This window comes from Cydia splendana, chromosome 25, assembly GCF_910591565.1.
Source record: "Cydia splendana chromosome 25, ilCydSple1.2, whole genome shotgun sequence".
NCBI lineage: Eukaryota > Metazoa > Arthropoda > Insecta > Lepidoptera > Tortricidae > Cydia > Cydia splendana.
The window spans coordinates 7,711,470-7,722,567 of record NC_085984.1 but is presented as its reverse complement, the minus strand read 5'-3'; the positions used below and the strand labels follow the sequence as shown (position 1 = coordinate 7,722,567).

Sequence of the window (11,098 nt, the reverse complement as noted above, 5' to 3'; positions counted from 1 at the left end):
AAAAAAAAAACTATTTAACAAAAAAAAATACAAATATATAAATACACAAAAAAAAGGGAGGCTTAGCGAGCCTATGAGACGTATCAGCTTGGCGAGCCATGATACGAATGCTTAGCGAGCCTGTGAGACGTGTCAGCTTAGCGAGCCATGATACGAATGCTTAGCGAGCCTGTGAGACGTATCAGCTTAACGAGCCCATGATACGAATGCTTAGCGAGCCTGTGAGACGTGTCAGCTTAACGAGCCCATGATACGAATGCTTAGCGAGCCTGTGAGACGTATCAGCTTAACGAGCCCATGATACGAATGCTTAGCGAGCCTGTGAGACGTATCAGCTTAACGAGCCCATGATACGAATGCTTAGCGAGCCTGTGAGACGTATCAGCTTAACGAGCCCATGATACGAATGCTTAGCGAGCCTGTGAGACGTATCAGCTTAACGAGCCCATGATACGAATGCTTAGCGAGCCTGTGAGACGTGTCAGCTTAGCGAGCCATGATACGAATGCTTAGCGAGCCTGTGAGACGTATCAGCTTAGCCAGCCCATGATACGAATGCTTAAAGAGCCTATGTTACAAAAATTCTTAAAGAGCCTATGTTACAAAAATTCTTAAAGAGCCTATGTTACAAAAATTCTTAAAGAGCCTATGTTACAAAAATTCTTAAAGAGCCTGTGTTACAAATATGCTTAAATAGTCCATAAAACGTATCAACTATCAGCTTAAAGAGCTTGTGATACAAATGCTTAAAGAGCTAATATTACGAATCTGCTTAAAAAGCCCATGTAATAAATTTTCTTAGAGGTCATATTACAAATCTGTTAAAGAGCTCTATAATACAATTAGCTTAAAGAGCCCATAAATTAAAGTTGCTTATAGAGAGCCTATGATTTAAAATTACTCAAAGGGCTGAACAAATAAATAAAAGTCCAGTTGAGGTGTGTGTGCTAAGAGCTGACAGTTTATATACGACATCTGCGTGATGTTTTCCTCCAGTAACTGTTATTCACTTTGAGAGGTGACAATTTATTACAATACGTTTGCTTTAAGAGCTGACAGTTGTCTACAATGTAGACTCTACATGATGTTTGCTTTAAGAGCTAATATTTGTTTACATTGTTTTAATTCAGGAGTTAATATTTGGTGTTAGCTTTAAAAGCTGACAACTATTATAGGATGGTTGCTTTAAGAGCTTATAACTGTCTACAAGATTTTAAAAAAAAGGTTGACAGTATACAGTTTTCATTTAGAAGTTGATATTTGCTTTAAGAGCTGAGAGTTGCCCACAAAATATTTACTTTAAGAGTGAATATTTTATTTGTCTACATAATGTTTTCCTTTAGAGGTTGAGATTTGGTTTAAGAGCTGACAGTTGCCTACAAGATGGTTGCTTTAAGAGCTGACAGTTGTCTACAATGTAGACTCTACATGATGTTTGCTTTAAGAGCTAATGTGTGTCTACATGATGTTTTTCTTTAAAAGTCTATATTTGATTCAAGAGCTGACAGTTGCCTACAAGATGTTTGCTTTATGAGCTGACAGATGTCTACAAGATGTTTGCCTTAAGAATTTATATTTGTCTACCTGATGCTTTCCTTCAGGAGTTGATACTTGCTTAGAGAGGCTGAGTATTGTCTACATCATGTTTCATTTAAGAACTGATATGTGTCTATATGACATTTGCTTTAAAGGGTCACTCTTGACTACATGATAATTCTTTAATCCTCCTAAATTAAAATAATAAGAGGTAGTACACGGTTAGATATAATATGAGCCGACGACTGCTCATTGTTTGAGAGTTGATGATCGAATTTATTTACTTTAAGAAATAGAAACCTCTGATGTGGCCTAAAGGGGTCTCAACGTCAGAATATGACTTGGCACTGTAACAGATGCAAATTGGCTTGTGTTTTGATATGTGTAGCACAGTCATCGCGGTCAACGTAGTCGCTGAGTACCAGTAGGTTACGTCACGATTCCCTTTAACCGACTTGGGAGGTGCGCGAAGACGGAAGTGCTGTGGCGCCGCTTGCTGACCTTCGTGGGCGAAGGTTTTTTCATCAGGAGGCCGAACTGATAACCGATTATGTGGTTTGCTCGAACGCAGCCCTACGGTAGGTGTCAGTGGTGACACTAGGACTGGCGCGACCCGGACTGTCAGAAGAGCATCGCCCGCCATTACTGCGTCGGAGTGTGATTTACTTGAAGCTACGCCTGTTTTCCGAGTTTTATGTATTAAATCCTTTATTTAATGATGTATGGTGTTTTCTCTCTTAACAGTACATTATAATTGAATCTCAGGATGGTACAATTAGGTACATTAAAAATAAAAATAAATATTTATCTTAAAATATGTACCTACTTCACTGGAAATACTACACATAAAAAAAATAATTTAATTTTAATACGTAGTTTCATTCTGCTCTCCTGGCGTAGCCAAGATGATTAACGTTAATCATTAACTCCAATCGGAAAAGTAAAAAAAAAAATCTGAATAATAAATGCAAACGGAAAGTAACGAGTTAATTTCAATCATTTACTTTTCGACTGGTATTAACATTTGACTATCATATATTATATTAGGTCATTACCTATGAAATTGGCGTTTTGTTCGGAGAATTTCAACGAAACACGAATTTCCATACAATTAATTTTGCGGATATTTTTTTGATGGCTAATTCAAACCAAACAAAATTTTTCCAGTAATTTTTGACACCTTTAAGGTATGTTTTCAATATCTCCATTTCTTGAAAATTGGTACCATTAGAAAAATATAAGTAATTTTAATACTCGAACCGACAGCACATGAAAAGACCTATTTTCAAGGCTTAATTCTGAACACTTAACAATAAAAAATAACAATTAATTGTATGTAAAATCGTTGTTTATTGAGTGCACTGTAGTTTTATTGTAATTGTGTATGTACTTTTGTAAAAAAAAAAACTAGGATCAGACTTATATCTATGAACAAAAACGCCAATTTCATAGGTAAGGACCTAATATTATACATTTCTGCCTTTGATTATGATGAACAGTAAACTTCAATTAGGATATAGTAGATTAGGGTCAAATAATTCCATGGTCTCGAGACCAAATAATTGTAACTTAAAAAGAGAACATATTTTTATACATTTATCGCTAACGCACCACGAAAAACGCTCCTAGCGTTTTTGGCCGACAGTTACGCTTGTAGCGTCCATATTAATACATGTTTTTAGTCCAACGCTTGACGCTCGACGCTGCAAACGTCAACACAATTATGTAGGCTAATTTTGTAGGCTATTCATCCTTAAACGCTATTTTTAGTTCATAAAATCTCCACTATCCAATTTTTATCGTAGCGAAATAAATCGTGCCAGTTATCTCATCCAAAGAAGGGTGGTGGCGGTGGAGGTGGAGGGGGGTAGAAAGGCCTGTAGCCTCCGTAGTAGCCGGGGTAGCCGTAGCCGCCATAGCCGTAACGCCGACCGAAGCCGATGACGCCGATGCCGCCGCCGTAGCCGCCGAAGCCGCCAATTATTTGGCTATGTGATACCTGAAAGAATAAGTCAACTTATAGTAACTATGCCTTTCACGATTATCACCAAACCGCGCAGCCAACATGCCAATCGCTTACGCTCCGTAGCGAACGAAACGCAACTGTCACTTGTTGCACTAATATGGGAGAGTGATAGAGAGACACAAAGCGTTTCGTTGTCGTAGTGCAAGCGATTGTCACCTTGGCTTGGCCGGCAGGAGGCCTAGCCAAGGTGACAAGCGTTTGCAGAAAACGAAACGAAACGCTGTCTTTCTATCGCACTAATATGGAAAATTGTTAAAGAGAGTTTTGTGCAAACGATTGTCTTTCTGGCTAGCACCCAGGGCTATGAAGCCATTTTATTTCTTAACCGTTTTCGATCATTCAGATTTCTTTCCGTTTGCGGTTACCGGGGTTACCGATTACAGAACTGTTTTGTTGAGATACGTACCGATTTGCATCAAATTCGATCGTCTTTTGTTTTTGTGGAACGAAACCGAATAACCAGACGGTAATAGGTATATCGTTCGCCACGAACCATAAAATTTCGTTCCGTCTTCTTACCGATAATATCTAGCGAAATTTTTAGGCCGGTCCCATCAATTTAGCAGTTCTTGACTCAAAAATATAATAAAGTTACTCACATTCCTAAATTATAACAGTTATATTATATTACGCATAACCGGGCAAAATGTACAGGTTTACTCGGGTAATTCCGAATGTCGAAAACTGTCGGATAATTAAGGGTGATTTTCATCTGAATTTCGGAATTATCCGACATTCGGTATTACCCGAATACACCTATATTACGTATTTACCTTTCAGGTGATAACTGTATATAGGTAGTTGTCTCGGCGCCAACTACGAGTTCGTAGCTATTGGCGTCGAGACACTGGGGCCGTGGGGTAGAGGAGCGCGTGGGCTCCTTAAGGAGCTTGGTAAGCGGTTAAGGGAGGTAACAGGGGACTCTCGCGCGGGCAGCTTTCTCGCGCAAACGATTGCCATCGCTATACAGCGCGGGAATGCTGCCTGCGCGATAGGCACCTTGTCGAGGAGTCTATAGTCTAGACTTCGAAGGGTAGGTTTTAGGGATATTAATTTTTTAATTAGGTTTAGTTTTAGTTATTTTATTTTATAAGAAACAGCGCAAAAATCTGTACTCTCAAAAGGTGATAACTGTATAAGTGTATAACGGAAATGTACGGAGATGTATACATACATGTAGATCATGACACGAGTCACGTTCCAAATTAAGATCAAATACCACGTCATTTAAAACCACATCCCTATGTACTTAATTAGAACACGTATATACATAAGCAAATATGTGTTTGTGTATGTATACATAAGCGCCATTAAAAGCATATTTCCTTATTAATCATATGATAAATAAATACAACTTGTATAACTCTTAACAAGGTATGTATTTTATGCATAATGATGGCTCCTCTACACGATGGGACTTCGCCGGCCACTCCAAGGGACGCAGCCATGCGGTAGAATGAGATAGCAATATCACTTGCTCCCTCTAACGCATAAATGCGTCCCTTGGAGTGGCCGGCGCTGGGCCATCGTGTAGAGGAGCCATGAAGGTAACAACGAGACCTATATTAATACTAGCGACCGGCTCCGGTTTCGCACGAGTTCACAAATTATACATCTAAACCCCAAGAATCACTCTATCGATAGGTGAAAACCGCATGAAAATCCGTCCAGTAGTTTTTGAGTTTATCGCGAACAAACACACAAACAGATATACGCGGCGGGGGACTTTGTTTTATAAGGTGTAAGTGATTGTTTTCATCACACTTTGCTTGTAAAAGATCTTATTTCATGCAGGTGTACTGAAAAGTGTAGCAAGTGGAAATCCGTGGTATCTGCCTACCCCTCCGGGAAATAGGCTTGATTATATATTACTAGCTTTTGCCCGCGACTTCGTCTGCGTGGAATTAGTGACAGCAGCTAAAGTAGGTATAGCGCCTGGATAATGCTAATAGCAATCATTCAATTCGCGCATAGCTTACTTCAATTATTAGGCAATTCATTAACTCTTTAAATTCCACCCCCCTTTGCACTCTCCTCAGGGATGATTTCCGACATAAAAACTATCCTATGTCCTTCCCCATGACTCAAACTATCTCTATAAGTCTATACCAAATTTCAACTAAATCGGTTCAGCGGCTTAAGCGTGAAGAGGTAACAGTTACAGTCAGATAGACACACTTTCGCCTTTATAATATTAGTATGCATAGTATGGATTGGTATGGATTATGGATGTATGTAGGTATGTACAGTACTGAAGGGAAGAGTCATCATTTAGCTCTAGCTTGCCATTTCCTTGGTGGGAAAATGTATTTCCACGAGGAAGTTACATTTAGACTGGTAAAACTCCGTGTGAAGAGGAAATATATAATTTTAAGGCTCTGCTCAGAGTGCAACTGCTCTAGTAGTAATAGTTATTTGTTTTACAAGGAGGCAAAGTTGTTGATTAACCGCTCGTGCTGATATTGATACCCGAGCAAGCGAAAGATTCCAAAATTGAACCACGAGCGTTTCAAAGCATGAGGGTTAAACAAAATTTGCCCCCCAAATGAAACACAAAATTTTTCACCACACCAACCCGAAGCAAGTATTAAATGTAAAATAATAAACAAAATCAAATTCAAATGAATGTTATTAAATATTTATCATCCAAAATCATCATTTAAAAGTCAACTCTACCAGCAAACATAAGAAAACAACTCAAAATTTGCATTTGATTACTTTGCCTCACATGTGAATATATGTAATGCAACTTTGCTATCAGTTTTTGAAGTGCAAAGTAAGCCTTTCCGAGCTGGTGTGGTGAAAAAAATATTATTGTGTTAATAAATATTGATTATTATATTACAACAAACTGTAATTTTTCATACAATGTTCACTACATGGTGTAGGGTTAGAACAAGGTTAGAACCGGTGGTTAGTTTCTGACATTCATAAGCGCATTGTAATATGCCTAAATTAAAGAACAAAGATTTTCTCTCAATTTCAATATAGTATTTTTAAACATTTTTTTTTCTCAACTTAAATCTGCAATCGGCTGTTCTAGCCATAATCAGATGGTTTGTTTCTTTTTTTTTAAGTTGCTATTTAGGGTGGTGTTCCACTGAGCACCATCACCAGTTTACGTGGGGGCTTATTGTCTCTGGTCTAGCCCTAGGATGAGCCATCTTTTTAGCCTCGGTATGTAGCCTTGTTCGTTTAACAGGTTTCTGGCTAATTCGTTGCAGTGGTTTTGAAGATTTTTTAAACATGTTGACGAGTTTTATGATTCGGATTGTGGAGATTCTAATTCTAGGTGAGAAGTATTGATTATATAGGGTTTATAATAATTAAGTCATATTTATACACTACATATAGTTTTTTTTTTTCAATTATTGAAAGTTCGTTTTTTCTGGGTACCTATTTTACGTGAAAAGGCAAAGAAGCGCTATAGGTACCACAGCTCCTCCACGAAACACAAGTTTAAAAATAACGTTTTTAGTACTTATCTGGTTTGCCTTAAGCAGTTTTTTGTTACAATTTCTTTAACTCCAATGGGCGTATTTTCTTTCCGCTAATCGACAGTCATTTTTCGCTCCGCTTATGTATCCGCTGCTCCTCTCACTATAGCCGCCGCCTTAGGATTATTGCAACGTCGAGAGCGCAAACAAAATGGCTTCCACTGCACATTTGTATGCATTTATGCAACTGCAGCACTGCAGTTCTAGCTTACAATAACACAGTTATCGTGTTAGATTTAATTGTTGAAACAACAATTGTTTTTAATTAGTCAGAGGTTTTATCTTTTATTTATTATCACTACACCTTATAAAACAAAGTTTGTCTGTTTGTGTGTATGTATGTTTGCGATAAACTCAAAAACTACTAAACGGATTTTCATGCGGTTTTCACCTATCAATAGAGTGATTCTTGAGGAAGGTTGAGGTGTATAATTTGTTAACCCGTGCGAAGCCGGGGCGGGTCGCTAGTGATGTAATAAATGAAAATATAGTGTTCTAGAAGGCCCTTAAGTTCGAGTTTTTCCCGAGGAAAAATACTTTTATTCTATGTTTTATTGATTTTTTTCATTTATCTTTCCTACTGCCTACGATTTTCAAAGGTATATATTTTTTTCATTGCACGTAATTTTTTTTCTTGCCACTCAAAAAATATCCAAATACAATTTTGTCTTTTAACCTTCGTACAGTAGTGCATAATTATTTTCCATCGTATTTTCACATTTTTCACGGAAACATGACGACCGTGTCTTGCTATTTCAGTCAGTCTCGGAACAAAAAGTACTGACATTGACTGAACTAGCATGACAAATACGAACGTTTCCGAGAAAATACGATTGAAAACAATTATGCACTGCATTTGTAATCGTCGTACACAATCAATAGCTGCTTTGTTACTGCACACCGTTGTATGGGGACCTTGCACTTTGAGACTATGCGCTGAAACTTGGCACAGTTGATTCTTAGCTGGTCTTGAGCAGATACAGACCGGGAGCCGTCGAGAGCCACCTCTCATTTAGTGAGGGGGGAGGGGGAAAGTTCGACGCTGCCGCGCTTCACTTGGAGCAACATTTCTCTAAAACTATACCTATTAGGGAATGTAATATATCATTTTCCGATAAATTAAGGATGAGGAATCTAGTTTTGGAACAAAAACAATGCACTTTCTAACAAAAAAAAAGCATAAAGTAGAAAAGACTAAAAAACTTATTTTTGATTTTTTCATAATTACCAATTTGTTTTTAAAGTGTAGCAGGAATCTGAAAACAAAAATACAGTCGTAAAGCTACACTTATTACGTTTAAGAAAATATATAGTTTAATATACAAAACTGTCGATAAATGGGAGATAAAAAATAATATTAAGCGTGGGTCAGAGTGATCTCAATACAAAATATTATGAATGTGGGAAAGTTACTTATAGTTTGTTCTACAATCGTTTATTGTTCTTGTTTTTCGTAAATAACTCGTAAACGGTAGCCCACAGCAAAAAAATATCTTTTACGTAAATAATCTGTTTCAGATTTCTTATAAAATAAGTACTACTGTTTTTCGGTACCATCAATATTAAAAAAAATATTGAAGGGAGAAAATAAATACTTAGGTCCCCTTTTTTAGTCATTCGTAAATAACTCGTAAACGAAGGCCAATAGCAAAAAAATTTTTAGTACATGATTAATTTACATAAAATTTCCTACAAAAAAGGTCATTCGAACTTTTTCGCTAGGATCAATATTAAAAACGATATTAAAGAGAGAAAATAAATTCTAAGGTCCCCTTTTTAAATATTGATCCTAGCGAAAAAGTTTGAATAACCTTTTTTGTAGGAAACTTTATGCTAATTATTCTTGTGTTAAAATATTTTTTGCTATTGGACATCCTTTACGAGTTATTTACGAATGACTAAAAAAGAGGACCTTAGTATTTATTTTCTCCCTTCAATATTTTTTTTAATATTGACCTTAGCGAAAAAAAGGAGCACTTATTTTATAAGAAATCTGAAACAGATTATTTACGTAAAAGATATTTTTTTGCTGTGGGCTACCGTTTACGAGTTATTTACGAAAAACTAAAAAATAAACGATTGTAGAACAAATTATAAGTAACTTTCCCACATTCATAATATTTTGTATTGAGATCACTCTGGCCCACGCTTAATATTATTTTTTATCTCCCATTTATCAACAGTTTTGTATAATAAACTATATATTTTCTTAAACGTAATAAGTGTAGCTTTACAACTATATTTTTTGTTTTCAGATTCCTACTACACTTAAAAAAAAATTTGGTAATTATGAAAAAATCCAAGATACGTTTTTTTGTCTTTTCTACTTTATGTTATTTTTTTTGTTAGAAAGTGCATTGTTTTGATTCCAAAAAAAAATTCCTCATCCTTAATTTAACCGAAAATGATATATCACATGCCCTAATAGGTACAGTTTTAGAGAAATGTTGCTCCAAGTGAAGCGCGGCGGCGTCGAACTTCCCCCCCTCCCCCCCACTAAATGAGACGTGGCTCTCGAGGTCTCCCGGGCTGTATCTGCTCATGACCAGCTAAGAATCAACTGTGCCAAGTTTCAGCGCATAGTCACAAAGTGCAAGGTGTCGTGCACTAACAAACTAGCTACAATTGGTCTTTATTATTTTAAACATAAGAGAAAAGCACTTACTTCCAAAACCACCAAAACTGCCAACAGCAATAATATCCTTCCTACGGCCATTTTGAAAACGATTTGAATTTAGAACCAAGTGCGAACGTCGTTTGTTTCCCGATAACGCAAACTTGACTTTATATGAAGTATTTGTCAAAATCCATTTGCAGCCAATATCTATGTGTAGAGACTTTATAAGAAGGCAGTAAGGTTTAGTTTTCTATGAATTTTGGTTTTGTAAGTGCAAATAAGAAGGTATTTTGTGTCGTGATGTTCTGATGTTATATTTGTTTTAGCTAATGTATGCGAATTGATGAATGAGTCCGCTGTTTTTAAATATATCGATATTATAGTTTATTTAAGGATGGGAATACCCAGTTTGTTTAAGTTAAATTTAAGTACCTATGGGTTTCTTTGAAATTTAGTGTACATAATGGTGATAAACAGTTTATTTAATCCCTCCTTAGTTACCGCTATACATACGTAATAAATCTATACCAATTCGTCCTTCCGCCGCTTCCTGGAGGCGCATGGGCCCGGACCCGGACCATTCTAGCGTGAGTCATCCTTTATTTGCCCTGTCCGGTGATTGAACCTGAGACGGCTAGTTTAACAAAAAATGGCTAATAGTCAATAAGATAATGTTGCAAAATATTGCGAAACATTTTTTTAATCGGTCTAAGTAACAAGAAACGGCGTATTATTTTGGTGCATTTGGGCATTTGGGTAACTTTGATCTTTCCGAGAATTTTTGAATATGGCATGCCTACATAATGCTTATGTATTTCGTTGAATCATTATCACAGCGAACTCACAACGGGCTTTAGTTACATAGAGCCTACACTGGCGGCTTATTTATGCCATAAACCAAAAACAAACAAAACGTCAGGTTAAATTCTTTCTGACTACCGAATCTGCTCACAAAATTTCACGATAATCAGTTAAGAAAATGCGACCTGCATAGGAAAACGATCGGGCATACAAAGCATTTTTGTCCAAGCTGAAACGGAGACCTTCGCTCACGCTCGGTCAATAATTGACGTTATTCTTGTAGGTACCAGACGTTTATTCAAACATTTAACACTAATCGTCTAAACACAATAATTGGAAAACAGGAGTTCAGTGTATCGGCCTTAGGGATTTTACCCACGAATGACTAACACAACTAACACTGACATACGTGACGTCATATATTGCTATTAACCAGTAGAACCTCGGTAACACGAATCTCCTCTAAATAAGCTATGGTTAATACATAAAAATATGTAAAAATATTTTCCACAATGTCAAGATCCAGAGAGGGAAAGGGGGACTACGTTTGTATGGAGAAGAAGCCATCCCCTTTCCTCTAAAGCAAAGAAGAAAAAACAAAGATAAAACAAATGAACTAAA

General features: G+C 36.8%; 1 long non-coding RNA gene across 1 annotated transcript; it reads right to left on the bottom strand.

Annotated features, from left to right (window-relative positions):
• Window positions 1-1,455: 1,455 nt before the first annotated feature.
• On the bottom strand, window positions 1,456-9,916 carry LOC134802878 (uncharacterized). Its single transcript, XR_010145882.1, has 2 exons — window positions 9,725-9,916; window positions 1,456-3,535 (listed from the first exon to the last, which is right to left on the bottom strand). It is a non-coding gene; the product is annotated as an uncharacterized LOC134802878 (long non-coding RNA).
• Between the last annotated feature and the right edge of the window lie 1,182 nt (window positions 9,917-11,098).